Source organism: Passer domesticus, chromosome 3 (genome assembly GCF_036417665.1).
Source record: "Passer domesticus isolate bPasDom1 chromosome 3, bPasDom1.hap1, whole genome shotgun sequence".
NCBI classification, from domain to species: domain Eukaryota; kingdom Metazoa; phylum Chordata; class Aves; order Passeriformes; family Passeridae; genus Passer; species Passer domesticus.
In genome coordinates this window covers 58,213,880-58,230,035 of record NC_087476.1, presented here as the reverse complement: position 1 = coordinate 58,230,035, position 16,156 = coordinate 58,213,880, and the positions used below count along the sequence as shown (strand labels likewise).

The 16,156-nt window shown below is 41.2% G+C and overlaps 1 protein-coding gene and 2 long non-coding RNA genes across 6 annotated transcripts in view; 1 reads left to right on the top strand and 2 right to left on the bottom strand.

Moving 5' to 3' along the window:
• On the bottom strand, positions 1–7,370 carry LOC135296678 (uncharacterized). Its single transcript, XR_010358695.1, has 3 exons — positions 7,338–7,370; positions 1,598–1,646; positions 1–273 (listed from the first exon to the last, which is right to left on the bottom strand). It is a non-coding gene; the product is annotated as an uncharacterized LOC135296678 (long non-coding RNA).
• On the top strand, positions 4,473–14,631 carry LOC135296677 (uncharacterized). Of its 2 annotated transcripts, XR_010358694.1 has the most exons (4): positions 4,473–4,776; positions 5,232–6,486; positions 7,635–7,720; positions 9,480–14,631. It is a non-coding gene; the product is annotated as an uncharacterized LOC135296677 (long non-coding RNA). The 2 variants fall into 2 exon arrangements; XR_010358693.1 differs by lacking the exons at positions 4,473–4,776; positions 5,232–6,486 and having other exon boundaries at positions 7,165–7,720.
• MTHFD1L (methylenetetrahydrofolate dehydrogenase (NADP+ dependent) 1 like) overlaps positions 12,640–16,156 on the bottom strand; it is a 144,840-nt gene continuing 141,323 nt past the window's right edge. For all 3 annotated transcript variants that reach the window (XM_064413316.1, XM_064413317.1, XM_064413318.1), the window contains one exon: positions 12,640–15,549. The gene's annotated coding sequence lies outside the window, so the exon portion shown is untranslated. The remainder of the gene's footprint in view (positions 15,550–16,156) is intronic.

The following is a 16,156-nucleotide window of genomic DNA, read 5'->3' as shown; positions in this document are numbered from 1 at the left end:
TTGACCATAAGGGCTCCTCAAATTAGACTGATTTTATGTATTGGTTTGGTTTTTTAACATTACAGATATAATGGGACCCTCATGAATTTCACTCATGCTAATACAGAAGCATTTTTTCCCAGTTTAAATGATACTGTAGCATCTTGGCATATTTGGAGGTCAGGCAGTGTGGCAACATGACGAAAACTCCTGTTAAATGAATCATTTGTCCTTTTGTAATTGGGCTTCTTGGCACATATTGCTGAGAAAGTGAGTTGCTTCAGCCCTGAAAAACTTAAGTTCACAATGTTCACTCAAGTATCAAATCAGTATCTGTGCAAAAGGGGAACAAGCATTTGTGATATTAATTCCCTTCTGTCTAGGGACAGCTGATACATCTTTTTTATTTGCCTTTTTCTTTCCCTGTAGCAATGTGCTCTCTGTTACCTGAGTAAGGCAGAATGAATGGACAAGAAATTCTAAATCTTTACCCAAACTTGCAAAAAGACAATGTTTAACTGACATCGTTTACTTGTGAGTCTTTGCACTTTGGAAATTTGGCCCAAATTAAAGGGAACTCAGTGTCAGAGGTTGCTCATGGGATACTTTTGATGTAGGAAAAGACTGGAATTTGCTTAGAGCCCTCTGCTATTGGAAGAAGTTTGTATAGGTATTTAAAATTTCATGTCCTCAGTCAACCTTCTGGGCCTTTAGAAGCTTGCCAGAACTGGAATATGGGCTGTTACTCTGTCAGAGAACATTAAGCCACAGTGCAAGCTATTTTCAAGATAGAAATAATAATTCACCCCCAGGATATAGCAACTTGAGCAGTGGTTCCATTAGCAGCCTGCCAGGCTCTTTGGGTCTTGTGGAGGCTGTGTACCACCGTGGGTCCTAGGCCAGCTCTGGAGGATGCTGCAGCCACAGGTCCTGTGGATCTGCCTCCTCCCTTACAGTGTTCTGAACAATTTTTAGTGGAAGTAAATAAATGGGTGGGGGAAAATACCAGAGAGAATAATGCTGAGTGACTCTTCACTTAGGGTGTTTATTATGAGCAAGAATAATAATCCATTCATCTTTTTTTTCCCCCTCAGTGACTGGAAAAACAAGTGGTATTTCAAATGTGATACCAGATGTTTGGAGTCCCTTGTTCAGAAAGATTTCAAGGTTTTTATTCAGTATTTTTCAGAATCTCCTAAGGAAATATCTCTATATTATTAGTTTGGAATGAAGAGGTACTGCTCACAATGGCTAAAGTTTGGCTTACTTATTTATATTCCCATTGGCTTACATTTTTCATACTCTCATTAGCTACATTTTTTGTACTCCTTTTTTTTAGTTGCATATTAAAATTAGGAACTTAATATCCGCTTTTCCATCACATATAGTATTTTTTTGTTACTTATGTTTTTAGGAAGCCCCAGACTGACTTAAGCTTCGTATGTGGTGCTGCAGATACAGCTCATCCAGTGTTAGTGCAGCTCATTGGGTAAATTATTATGTGGCCTTAGTTTCATATTACGTTAGACTAAAGCCATAATTGCTGGTAATTCAATATGACAAAGGAAAGGAAACATCATATTCAGCAAATTAGGCTTCATATGACGGCATTACTTACGAAATGAACAGTTGGTCAAGGACTTTCAGGGACTATAAATAGCAGGAACCTGTAAATTCAAAGAGTGGAGTTTTTAGTGATGGAAAGCAGAAGCGTTGAAGCTATTGCCATAACAAGGCAGAAAGAGCTCTTCAGGAAGTATCCCTCAGGGCTGAAGGGTGAAGTAGGTGGATCATATTTATTGAACATCCCAAGGGATGGGTTTTCTTTTAAAAATTTCCTTGCTTCTGATCAGTGAACAGCAGTGTTTCAGGATTCACTGGGTCTTGCTTTCAAATTAAAGTTCAATAATATTTCTGAGTGAAAATCTGCCTCTGCTGAGAGTGGCAGGAGCTTTGCTATTGATTTAGGATGGGATAAGGTCTCACCAAGCATGGCAGGAGAGGGAGGATCTTGACCTTTCTTCTTACAAACTGAGGATGTAAAGAGGGCAGAACAGGTCTGCACCAAGACCCTTTCCAGGACTGCTGAGGTCCGTGAAAATTGCTCTGTTCCTGTTTCCCATGTTGAGGGCTCACTGGGTGTCTGGAGGTGGCAATGCAGCAGGATTTAGCATCACCTGGAGTCTCTGGCCTGAGCTGTGTCCTTCCAGAGAGCTGCCCTCACCATGTCCTGCTGCCCACTGCTGCTGATGGGAACTCTCGTCATGCCTTTTCTGAGGAAAAGGATTGGGTTTTGCCACACTGTGGATATTTTAATCCTTCCTGATTTTGATGTAAAAATGAAAATCTAAGTGCTTGAGTTCTGCAAGAAAATGTGGCTTCATTGTGAATTTTAGGGTTTTTTTGGTCTTGTTCAATTATTTGTCCATTAATGTCAGACAGGAAAATGTTTTTAAGAGTATTCAAAAAGTGATAGAAATCCAACCATTTCCTATAATTTCCCTGTGGAAAACATAAAAAGCTGAGAAAACAAATCCTCTCCTGTTTTGAAATGAACATTTGGAGATCTATTTGTTTCCATTTTTCATCTTGAAAAATAAATTTCTGAAATGTTTTGTCCTGTCTGCCAGATGCCTTTGCTTGAGTCACACATTTTCTCTAAATAAAACCCCCTCAAATATTTGACACGTCCTGTATAAGCAGCAGTGCTTCTTACATGCCTTTGATAATGAAGACCTCTTACCTAGCAGCAGTGACTGAGGAATCTCTTGGAAAGGAATCATTCCTATCTTTCAAGAACAATATTTTTTAAAATCTTATCTTAGAGTCTTGGATCAATAGGATAAAATCAACATAAGTCTTTTATCAAGACTATACATTTTATCAAAGGGCTGATCAAGAACTGAAAAGGGATGTGGGTCCAAATTTGAGCAGAAGGATGAAAGACCATGAGTTGTGACATGTCTATCCCTGCCAACAACCTCTATGTTCAAACAAAAGACCTCATTCCTGGTAACCTTGCCATTGATTTTATCTTTAAGCACCTTGTCTGTAGTCCCACCTTCCTTTCTTCCCCTGATCCCAGCAGGGCTGGGTGGATGTCAAGGGAAGGGCTCCAAAGGGATCAATAGACTTTGGATCAGGCTATTGGTGATTACAGGGCTGTAGTAAAAGATTTTAGGTAACATCTAGGGTGTGTTCCAAGCCTGCTTTCTTACAAGACTAGGCAAATAGGATAAAGGTACACATAATTCATCCTTTTGTATTTCTATTTCAGTATGAAAATGTTGGCCAAACCTCCAATTTCCCTTTGACTTTCAGTATTTGAGATGTAACTGTGTTTTATCCTACAGTGTATGGTTTTGAAATGTACTTTTTAAATTTAAAATATTTTTTAAAGCCTCATTTCAAATTTTCAAAGTTTACACACACATTTTTTTTAAAATTCACCAGAGTATTTTATATAGTTTAAACTATTTTAAACAGCATTGAACCAGTCAGAAATAATGCCATATAATTTCTTTTGAACTGAAAAATGAGATGTGTAAACTTCTGTAATTTGAATGCATCTTTTTCCACTGATGATGGTGCACAGCCCATTTAGCCTGCTGTCTCTTTTCTCACTGTTCTCTTGCTTCACCTTTGCTGAAGAATTTTGCAAATTTTGTGTCATTGCTTTAATTTTTGTTTTCATCTCTCAAACTGTGCTCCAACAAAGACACAGAACTACAGGAAGGTGAGTTGCAAATTTCTCTCACTCTCAGCAATTTCAGCAGGCGAGGGAAATGAGCCATTCCTCTGCCTAGCATTGCTTGGTACACACAGAGACACCAACCTGCCCTGCTGTGCCTCTCATCTTCCCACCACACAGAAACAGCTGCAGCATTTTGTCTCCTCCAGAAATTCCCCTGGGCCTGATTCTTTGCTCTTCTGTCTCCTCAGTCCCTCAATCCCGTGAACAGTAAGTGTTTGTCAAGCTGGCTTTTACAGTCACTAAATGGTTCTGCAATAAACATCAGGATCGTAATTAAGATGAAAATATGTTCCCTTCTCTATGTCCTCAGTAAACAAATGCTGTAGGCCAGTGTAGAGCTACACAGCACACCTGAACCAACCATACAAAAGGGATTTTTCAAGGAAAAAACAGCCTGACACTGTGTGATGGGTCTGCCTTTTCCCACCTTGCTTTGTGTGCAGCTCATATACAGCAACATTTTTCTGTAGCAGCAGCAGCAGTAATGAAGACCTCGGATGGTTTAAGTGAAAGACACAAGTGTGCCCTGAAGAGCTGCCAACATTTGCTCACCCACAGGTGCAGAGGCAATCTGGCTTCTCCTTAAAGAGCAGCTTCTGAGCCTTTCACCAGAGGCAGCTGAGGCGTTTCTCATCACTGCAGCTCTGGAACTGCTGGGCAGCATTTACCCAGAGCTCTGAGAAGATGTTGCATTATGTCCTAATGGTGTCCATGTATTGATCACAGGTAAAAGATTGCTAATTACACACGTTTCCGTGATTAAAACACTCAGGCTGAAATGCTGTTTCTAAATTATTCTGTTACACAACAGAAGCACTTTCCTGTTGCATCAGACCAAGGTTCTCCCTCCCCAGAAAGAGGGATCCGTGGGTCCTGCAGGGGTACGTGTCCCAGGAGCTGCCTAGTTCCTCCAGGGGCACAGGGAATGCACAGGGCATGGCTGGGGCATTGCAGAGGCTAGCAAGCAAAAACACCAGCTCTGCTTTCCCAGGCACCACAGAGCAGATAAACAAGGATGGGTCTTCTCTTACACGCCAAGAAAAGTAATGTAGTTATTAATCTCATTTCCTCAGAGAGAACAAGGGGTGATTTATTTTGTATTTTACTTCTACAACACATTCAGTGTGTGAATTATCCCTTTGATTTCACACCTTTCCCACTGCAGCTGCCTTGCACCACAGAAATACTGTAGAAATCTCATGCTGGCTACAAAGAAAAGTGACCAGGAGTGAAAGTCTGGGTCTGATGATCAGCTCCCATGGAGTAAAGCGTGACCCAGCAGCCAGTGCTCCTGGGGGAAGAAGAAACAGTAGGGACACAGGGAGGTCCCCTTGCTGGGGCATGTGAGAGGGACCGGCCCTGGGGATGGCACAAGGCCACAGGTCTGGGAAAGTGAGAGTCAAATCTCGGTAGCTGGGCTTTGGCAGGCTCCCAGCAGTGGTGGGGAAAATAGTAATTTGAAAAATGATGCCAAGATTAATTTTTCTTATTGTTCCAGGAAACCATAGTTCCTTAGTGTCTGTCCAAGGACTTGCAAGAGAAGTCCTGAATTTGTCCTTCCAGTATGGGCAATGAATAGTTGGAAACTGAGACTTTTGCCGTGTGTTGTTGAAATTTTGATGGAGAACTTTCCTCCATCAAATAAAGTTGATGTGATTTGAATATCAGAGCAGCATTGAGGTCCTGAGCTTATTTTCTCCTCTAAATGAATTTTTTGCTGATTCTCAGTCTGTACATTTTAAAAAATAAGTAAAGTCAGTTTGCTCCTGTTTTGAGTATTTTCTATTGATAAGATGCAATAAAGAGCACCAGGTTTATCCCCTGTTCATAAACCCTTTTTCAGGGCTGAGTAGGGCCCTCACATATGAGATTGTAGCAATTTAGGATTTTATGAACATTATATTACTTTTCAACAGATTTACAAACTTAAAGCAATATGACTCCTGATTCTAAAATACAGCAACAGAATTGCAACCAGAATTATGAATAAGTTAAAACATTACATGTAATGAAAGCATAGCCTGGCAAGAAATGAAATTGGAAAGTTTGTTCCTCATAAATTTCCATATCACTATGGAAAATATCTTATCTCTCTCCTATGTCCACTCAATTTTATCTCTCACTGTCTCTCTGTTTTCATGAAATCTATAGTCATTTACATGTCTGTCAATTTACTGCTTAGGGACTGATTCAGTATTAGGGAATGGACAAACATGCAAAAATATCATGGTCACATAAAATCAATTTCCTTGAGAAAGAATAAAAATAAGACTAAGAAGACCCCTTCACTACTTAGTAAGCCTTGGGATAATTTAATTTATGCAAATGTATACAAAGTGCCATGGAGGATATAAATTTTACTGAACATTAATTGGAAGTGATCTATGGTACCACACAGAGGTATGAGTGAGCAGGCCATTTCCAGTTTGCATTTATGTGTGTGAAATGTGTGTGCACACAGCCCTGGCAGTGATTACCAGTGCTGAAAGCAATCACACGCTGCAGCTGACAAGTCAAAGATCAAGTAGAAGTTTTTTTGTAAAATGGGGAAAATCCTGCTTTGAATAACCAATGACTTGACCTTTGTCAGCTGTTAGTCTAGTTGGTAGCAATTATCCAAAGGAGATTAAATTATCAGTCTCAAGGCAAGGTACTTTGCATTTTGAACAAGACCTGGGATTAAACACAGATACTTTCTGAATGCCAAGGGAGTTTCCAGCAGGATAACGATTTCAGAGGAAAAGCACACTACTGTGAGTAAATTGCAGTTTTCTTCCCCCTTCCTTGCTCCTTTTCTTTAGCTTGAGAGTCCTGAGGAAAGCTTACCATGGGCTGGCAACAACACTGCTGGCTTATCCAGCAGGCTGCAAGTGGGGGAGAAATGGCAGCACTTGCTCTGCTTGCAAACCAGGCAGGTGCTGTGTGAGTCCTGCTGTGGGTTCACAAACAGCTGTGTGCCAGGACATGGTATTTTGTGGTTGGATGAGGATTTCTAAGGCCTGACACCCATTCCTGAATACCATCCAGAGTCCCACCCACCTTCTCAGGAGCACCGGGCATTTCCCCAGGGACACAGAGGACAGCCTGCCCAGGCTGGGCTGATGGGTGGTTTGTCTCGGGGGCACCATGGTGCCAGCCAGTGCCAGGACAGCTGGCACAGCAGGTAGAGCTGACTGCATGGCAGGATTCAGCCACACCAGCTATTCCCACCACCCCCTTTAGCAGTGGAGTGGTTCCTGCAGCACTGCCCCAGGGCAAAGCTGCCTGCATGGGCTGAGGCACCCAGAGCTGGTGGTTTAAACCCATCTATCTGCTTTCATAGGAGGGGGCTATAGCTTTGCTGTCTCCACTGGGGTGAGGGTAGTTCTGGCCACTGGTCCAAACACCTAAGTCTATTAAACACTGCCAGACCAAAACTCCCAGGTAAGGAACTGGTGTGAGTGGATGTCACAGCATATGATGTAGTTAAAATGGCCACAATACACAGAGTAAAATCATGCAATTTCAGAAGGCTTCAAGCATCTGCCCATACAAAACAACATAACTTAAAAACTGCAAACATCTACACCTCTTGTTCTTCAACCCAACCTTTTATACCCCTCACCTTATGTGCATTGCACCTCTGTTCCCTTTGGTGACTGGTCAGTGCACCTGGGCACTCTGTGTCTCATTGCTTTCAATGCTGTTCACTGCTTTTCACAGCTGCAGCCCACTGGGGATGAGGCTCGGTGCAGCCCCACTCCCAATTACCCCAAACTGTGTGCCTACAGGTAGGCAGCACCTGCCCCTGCCAGACCTCCTTGTTACAGAGAAACTTAAAACACCTGAGGGCTGGGAGGGGGTGGAGTGGGAGTTGTTTCCTCTGGCTGCTCAGGGTTTTTCTTCTGTTTTCCCCCTGAAGTGCTTTGAAGTAAGTGATCAGGCCGTGCTCTGAAAGTCTGCAGGATGTGACGTGGACTATGATAACTCATCCAGGAGAATGAGCAGGTTAGTGGTCTTAATGTGGCTCCTTCAGGGGGCTGTAGGGGAATAGCTATGCCATGCTTCCACAGTCCAGGGGACTGGGTGGTTCTGGCTGTCCTACCTTTGCAGCAAGCCTTTGGTTTTTTAGCACGTTGCATGAATGAGCAACTCCTTCAATTTACAGCTGCTAAGCAGCCCTACAGCATGTGAGCTAGTCCCTAAATCTGTACATGAAAACACAAACTTACTTAAATAAATTTTGTTTAGCAATAAATACAACGTTGAGCATGTGGTGGAACCTGGTGAGCTCCAGAGGTTCTTTCCCTCCTGAGTGGTTCTGTGTAAGCAGTGTGGGTAGGGCCAGCATCTATACCAGTTCTGAGTGAATATTTAAATTCTAAAATATTTTTATTAGAAAAAATATAGAGTTATAACCTGCTGATTCTATACTGGATTCCTTACCCCTATTGAAAGTATGAAAAAAAAAAAATCTATTTGCCTGCTGGGAACTGGCATTTAAATAAATTGTGTAGCATTTAAAGCATGTGCTTGAATTTTTGAGTCTGGAATTTAAGTTTATAAATCTTGGGAGAGGTTTTTTTTGTTGTTGTTGTTTTTTGTTTTTTTGTTTGTTTGTTTGTTGTTGTTGTTGGTTTTTTTACATCTGTCATGCACATCTTTCTACATGGTAAACACCTACATCTTCACCTGGTGGTGCGCTGCAGGGAGCAGATTTTGCCCTGTTTGTAGGGTGGGGTGCTGTGGAATGCTCTGGCCAGGCCTTGGGCTTGGTGGCATGATAGCAAATGTCTGCAGTGAGTCCAATGATCCAGTGCTGATTGTGTCTGCAGCATCCCCAGACACTGGTTTCAAGATCCAGGCGAGGTTTTCTTCTATCCTGCTGCAGCAGATGGCTGTAAACATTTCTGTAGCTGCTCAGCCTCAAGTCAAGCTGGTTGAGGCAATGTGAAATTCTAGGTCAAAAGGTGAAATGTTGCTAAATTTAAGGTTCAAGTTTATGTAGATGAGTAAATGGTTACTTGGACTGTTTCCATTTCAGTTGCACTAAGCAAGGTATGGTTTTCCCAGCATGTCTCCCTGCCACAGCTGGGTATCACAGCCACTTCACTTCAGGAGTTATAAAAAAGGTCCTCCCCAAACATGTTTTCCCAAGTATGCAAGCCTAATTGCTCCTGTGCATCCAGGCTTGTCTCTCTAAATGTTTGGATTTGGCTCTGTAGGTTCACTTCATCATCCATTATACAGGATTAAACAGTGTATTCTTCTGTCAGTTTGTTCCTACCACTTGTCTTCAAACAGTGGAAAAACCTGAGCATTAGAGAGGTATGGGGTAAGAATCCATTTGCAGATACACAAATATATTGGATGGGATCCTCTCACTGGGAGAGAGTGAAGTTTTGTGACTTTTTTCTTTTGTCAGAGCCTAGAGGGACAAAAGTGGAATACCAGCAGAAAAGCAGTGTTTTAAAGAATCATTTTTGCACCCAAGTACTACTTCCCCAAGCATGGTGTTGGATGAAGATACTGCTGGTCCTTTCCAAAGGGTTAGAAAAAGAAACCATCTGTCTTTTAAACAGCTTGTGAAACTCTTGGTTTGGTAATTGCAGGTTGTCTGCACAGCTCCTAGACGTGTTTAAATCATACTGGGTATAACTCTTCCATTTCTGCCTCCAGGCTGGTGTGTGGTTTGTTTGTTGCTGAGTAACTGCAGTTGTGGGATAGCCTCACCTTGGCTAAATTTGGACATCTCTATCTGTTGCAGTGACCTGCCACAGAGGAGGCACGTATGAGGAGGACTCAGTAAATACAGGAATCTGAGCCTGGAGCCTCCCCCATCTCTGGGCTCCATGGCAATTGCTGCCACCCCTCTGCTCCCCTGCAGTTGCTGTAGGTAATACCAGGCACAAGCTCAATGCAAGATCATCTTCCTGTCTCTGGGGACCTGGTAACCCATGCTGTGAGGAACAATTGATGTGAAACAGCTTACAACACCTTGCTATGAACTGGCTCTTGGTCATCTCCAGCAGCATTAACTTTCCAAGTGTTATTATTATCACAGAAGCTATTTCAGAATTTTTTTTTTTTTAACTCACAACATTTTTCGCTTGCTGGTCATCTCTTTATCTACTATTTCCTAGTTAAACTTTAATACATTGTGCTGATTTAGTGTATTTCTTTAATATCAAATTAGTATTAAAATTTCCCTTTTCAGCAGCAATTTGCAGTTAAATGCACTTTTGCTTTATATATAGCCTTCTTCAGAACTGTTGGTGCTAAGTTATATACTGCTCCACTTAAAGGAATTTTTAATGTGAGATTTAGTAAAATTACTTCTTAGATTTACCTTGATTTACAACTGCTTTCATACAAATCTGTCCCAAAAGAGTGAACTTGATTCCTATGCTTTGTTCCTTCATTTACGATCTTCATCCTTTTTCTTCTTTCCTTGTTTTTCATTTCTCCCATACTATGGAGAATTAAGTAACTTGGATACTTAGTTATTACTGACAGGACTGAAGTTTAAGTAGTGACTGACTTTCAGTAGTTCAAGAAGCAGAATTAGGTACAGGTTTCATCCTGATGAACAAGCTTTTGCCAGGCGTTAATGTCTGACACTGACAGCAGCTGAACATTCTTAACATAGGGGAAAAATCAACCTCTGTATGGCACTGATGTGCAGGGCCTGGTTCATTAAACTGCCACCTCAAGCTAATGTCATAAAGAGCAGATGGGAGTTAGATGTTGGTTTTGTTGCTCTCCCTAGAAACCTCCCTCAGGGAGAGTTCACTTACCTCAGTCTCTTGGAAAAAAATGAACAGGTTGGAAAATGGAGCTTTCTCTGACTGCAATGGAGACAGCAAGGTGATTGAGATGAGCTGAGTGGGAATAGGTGTCACACCCAAGCACAGAACCAGTGAAAAAAGGGATTTTGTGTCCTTGCAGAGATTCTGGCTGAAAGTTGTGTAGAGGCTGATCTGCTGTCTCAAGTCAGACATTCTCCTCTCTGTTTTCCCCTTCAGCCTTTCCTCAAAAAAGAAAATGGAAGGAAATATCCTGGAGTTCAAATAGTGGGGCAGCTACATGTCATGTACATAAGACACATTTTGTACAAATACAGCCATAATTGTATTTTTCTAGAGAATAAATAGAAGCTGTTTGTGGGTGTGTGTGTGATAAGAACATGCAAGGGCTGCATTATACAGGCAACTAACAGGCTGTATCCTGAAAAGCTGAAACTCTTCTTTGGCATTAAGAATGTAACTTTGACCAGATGTTGATGGTAATTGAGTTGAAAGAGCATGATGGAAATTGCCCAGTGGGAAACAATTTAGCTTTTAAAATGTCATAACTTAAACCTTGATTTACTGTATTACAAAGAAGTGGGCATGACTTGTATTTGATACATCCTATTTTTTATTAGTACTTTGCAAAGTGAACTTCTTAAGGTGCCTGTGGCATGTGTGTGGGGTGTATTCCAGCTCTGGGCTTCCTCAGTCCTAACTTTTGCTGCTCATAGGAGCACAGGACAGTTTTAAAAAGGTTTGTCAGGGTCTTCCCAGTTGAGCCTATGCTGTTACATAGCAGTTTAACTCCTCCCAATCATTACTCAAAAGGTTTAAGTTAAAAATTTTACTGGGGAAGCAAATATTGAAGATTTTACATAAAAGCTGCATGCACAAATTGATTCTTGCTCACGCCTGTGTGTATGTAATACGTTACACTCAACCACATGGAGCAGGGAACTATTATTATGACCACACTTGTGAAAATATTTGAATTTAGCTTACTTTAGGTAAACACTCTGGCCTTAACTCCACAGTGAATGGTAACATGTATAGCACAGCAGTCCTGTTCTCAGGACAAATGCCTGAAGGAGCTTTCAGTGTTTCCATTCCATCCCTCAAGCAGGGGGTCACATCTTGGCCTTAAAATTTTTCTCTAAAATATTATCTCCAAAGAAAATGATATGAAAACCTGCATGTTTAAAGGGGTAACACCCTAGTAATTCTGTGTAGGGGAGAGTTAGCACATGCCTCCCACACTCACCCTTGGCTGATTGGGTGGCTGGCGGCAGGGCAGGCCCATGGGCCACCAAGAACAAATCCAGTGCTTGAGACCTGTTCCATATGGGTAAGGTTGAAAATTGCAGAAAGCTGAGAAGCTTTGGAAATCTAGCCACGAGAAGCATGTTAAAAATCCAGTACTAATGCAAACCACATGTCTGGGACTTCATTTAGCTATTTAGAAAACAGGAATACTGTCCACTATTTGCCTGCAATGTTGGATTTATTCCCTCACCTTCCCCATTTTATTAATTTGCACTCCCAGGATGTTTTCTGCTCTGTTATGGCCTAATGATTTAGCACCCATAATTCCTGAAGCTTTTGCATTGCTTGTGTTTGAATCCCACCTTGAGAAGCCCACAGATAATATTTCTGTACCTGACACTGATTCACACGAATCCACCTGACAACTGAGAAGTGAAAAGTGTCCAACTGACCCTTGCATCTGACCCAGCCCTTCACGTCAAGGACCGAAGGCAACAGCAAGATTATTTTGGGACCAGGACAGGATGTTAGCCTTATGTGTCCTTCCCCAAGCACAAACCAACTTCAAAAGGGCTGTACTGATGGAGAAGAACCTATGGACAACCCTCTAGTGCATGGCCCTTTGTGGCAACAGACAGGTACCAAATACTTTCCTGGGTTCTGGGAAGCCAGGTCAGAGTCCCATGCTTTGCTCACATCTGGCACTTCACCACACCATGGCTGAGCTCCTCTCCCTCCTTGGCATAGCTGTGTTTAGCTGGAGACATGGGCATGAGAAGACTAAATGGCTTATGAGGAATTAAAAAAAAAAATCCAAAAGGAAAGTCACTATTTAAGTAGAGAAGATCGTAGAGAGAGAGAGAGAAAACAATATTAAATAATGAATGTATTTATTAATGAACTCAGACAGGCACCACTTGTGCAAAAGAAATGTTAGCACACAGACTTTATTTTCATGTTCATAGCAACTGAAATTCTGGAAGCCTGAATTTCAAACTACAAATGAAGAAACCTGTTACATGTATTCTGAAGTATTTCAATGTCATTGCAGAATTAGTGCAGCAGTAGCAATAACAAAGTATTCAGTCACTACAGAAAGCAGATCTTCTGATAATAAACAACGGCATGGTGCTAAACACACTTCAGCAAACGCAGGGATAAGCTTGGCAAGCTGCCTTACAAAGCTCTGGTTCTGCCATGTGACAACGTTGCTCAGAGTAGATGCAAAAAACAAAGGAGTCCCACAGTCACATCCATGTAACAAGTGACACACCTACCAATAAGACTGATCTTAAAAAGTTTTCATGTTAAACTCGTCTGGAGGAAGCAGCTCAGCTGGTGGCCAGTAGCTCAATCCCTTTGGATCAAAGGACCAAAAATGCAATAGCTGGAGAGATTTTGGAGCTAGTTAACTAGAAGGGGTGGGGGAAAAGCTATGACAAAAGTGGCCATTTCAGCGTTCCTTGAATTACTGAAGCTATCTAAACAATATAACAAATCCTGTGCACATGACAGTAGAAAAATTACAGGATGTTTGCCAACTCTCAACTAAATGAGCTGGAATGGTGTTTTAGGGAGAAACTGCTGGGTCAGATAAATGGCCCCAGCATGTGTGGCCTGAAGGGATAGATGGAGACAACATTATAGAAAGCATCAAAAAGCAGCTTGAGATGACTTATAAAACTTGTTGCTCAAATATCCACATCCATATGGAAGCTTCACAAGCAATCAGACAGTGCCACGTTTAGTATCCAACACTGCATGGGGACAATTCCAGTGCACCTGCAGGGGAACCACAGTGACTCCAATAAAGGCACAATTATGTATTTTCTGAATTTCTCTGAACAAAATGGAGGGAAAACCTTGTTTATTTTTCTTGTAAGGAAGCTACTAGGAAAACTATATCTTGAAACCATACTTATTTTCTTCCAAAACTCTCTGGCTATTTCTTGGCTAGATAGATGAGTGTGTGCAAGACTAAGTTACAACACTGTTGTGTGTATGAATAGCATTGAGTTGTATTTTGTGGCACAATTTAATAGAAAATATAAGAAATCTCTCTTCCCAGCAGCTCTGAGAGCTTGGATCTGACTTTCTACTTATCATGTTTGTCATGCCCCAGTGTAATTTAAGCATCCACGTCTAGGCTGCTATGAGCTCTATCGTCTAGTAAGGATAAAATATTAAATTGCTCTAGTTTTTACACTTCACAGCAATCCCTGTAGTGCTGGAGGACCGTGCTATGAATAGCACTGAATGCAGTCAACAGACATTTCCGTGCTAGTCCAGGGAAGGCACAGACAATTAATTGTCCCCAGTTTGCCCTACTGTCCATAATTATAGGTTTGAGTTTATAAATAACAAAGCATGATTTTAAGAACCAAAACAAACCCCTCAATTACTACAGAGTTCCTGAGATAATTAAGTCTCCAAATGTGGCTCTGTAGAAGGGAACCAAGGCTACACTGCAAAAGTCCATAACATGCAGATGTGCGTAAGCACAGCAAAGTGACAGGATGGAAAACGTCATCAGGAAAATAAACTCTCTCATCATTATTTCACCGCTTTTTACCTAAAAAAACAATGGCCTATTGTCTCGATTCACCCTATTGTTCTGTCCCATTTTTTGTTATTGAAGGAACCAGCAGTCAGTCAGCGAGAGTTTCCTGAGGAGTAGCAGTTTGGAAAGTTCAATGCAGCATCCTGTGCCTAAGGCTTGTTTTGCTACAAGTTTTAGGAAAAACCAGGAAAGTAAAGTTACTGAGACAAATTAAAGCACACGGTTTGTAATTCAGCTTGTTTGAATACCCCTTCAAATGGAAATACCCTCCACTTTTACAAGTGTGGTCATTAAAACCTTCAAAATGAAGCAGAAAAAAAGCTGTGCCCTGTCCACATCCCCGCTTGATGGACGTTCCTCTGTTGTTGCTGGGCCGTTGTGTACTGCCAGGGAAGAACTCTAGGTCGGGAGCCAGCACAGCAGGAGGCTTCATTAGCCATGAACAGGAGCAAAACAGTGCTTCAGAAGGAGCAGTGCCCTGTCTGAACAACCAGCTTCACCACAACAAGCACACAATCAGCTGGACAGCCTGTAACACACGCTTCGGATAAAGACAGCCCTATGGATACAAGACAGCCGTGGCTTAAGTGTTTCAAAAGATCTTTGCCCAACAAGGAAACAAATTATACATTAAAAACTTTTTACAAAATACATGCTCTGTTCTTTCTCTGTTTAATATCTTCCTTGCTTGAAGCTTGGCTGTTGCCCAAACGCATCCAGAGCAACGCTTGATGATAACTCAAAAATGTGCAGTTAATCTGTGTGTAGTTTCAGCTCTTGAATGCCAGGAGCAAAAGTGTACTTTTCAGAGAGAAATAGGCTTGGTCACACAGCATAATCATGTTTATGCAAGTTTTTAGTAGATAGCCAAGATAAAGGAAATACTTCTGTGCACTCCTCTGACAAAAGACAAAAACTCTGAGTTGAAAAACTGCTCCTTTTCAATGTCATTTTACCCACAAACAAGCATAAGCCCTAGTAGAGAGCTTCCTGCATTACAGAGAGTAAAACTTTAGCTTGCTGTGTGTTTTTTTTCTTTTTTCTGTTTTTTAAACCTTACAGCTATATTTCATCATAAAAACTAGTTTGAAGAAAGAGTAAACTTTTGCTCTTTGGTCTATCTTGACATTGCTCCAGAGACACATAACAGGAATATTTCAGATTCATTTTTTGTCTCCTACTTGCAGGAAACAGGAAAGTTGGAGTTCTTAATTTTCAGGCTTCTGAAATGACAAAGATAAGAAATTTATACATTGAAACAAGATATCTTTGCTTTCTTTAAAGAAAAAAAAAAAGGCATCACATTCTAAAATGAATGCTTAAATGAAATGGGATATTTTTGCCTTAACCATAATAAACAAAAATGTATAATTAAGCTATATACACCTCCTATTTATTATCTGTGCAGCTCTACTAGGTGAGAAACGAAAATCTGTACTCGTACTCCAGCGTGATACAGACTTCAGACTGCACATTACTGTACTAATTGTTGCTGAGTGAAAGTTAATACTGCGGCATGAGACTAAAGGAAGTAATTTTTTTTGCTCATAGGCTTAGCTCTGTGGATGTAAGGGAAAGGTCTTAAAACACTTCCTATTGGTATTTGAATAAATTAAGATGAAAACATCTAACAAATAGTTTGAAATTTTAGAACGCCAGTTTTGGTCTCCTCTCTCTTTATGGACTTCTTTATGGCCATGAAGGTGCTCACAGGCAGAGCTCTGGGATTCCTCTCAAGCTCAGAAAAGCTCAAAGTATCCAGGCTGTGTGTTAAAATAACTCTGATGCACTGCCAGTGTTGAAGAGAAGAATGTGAGAATACATCAGACA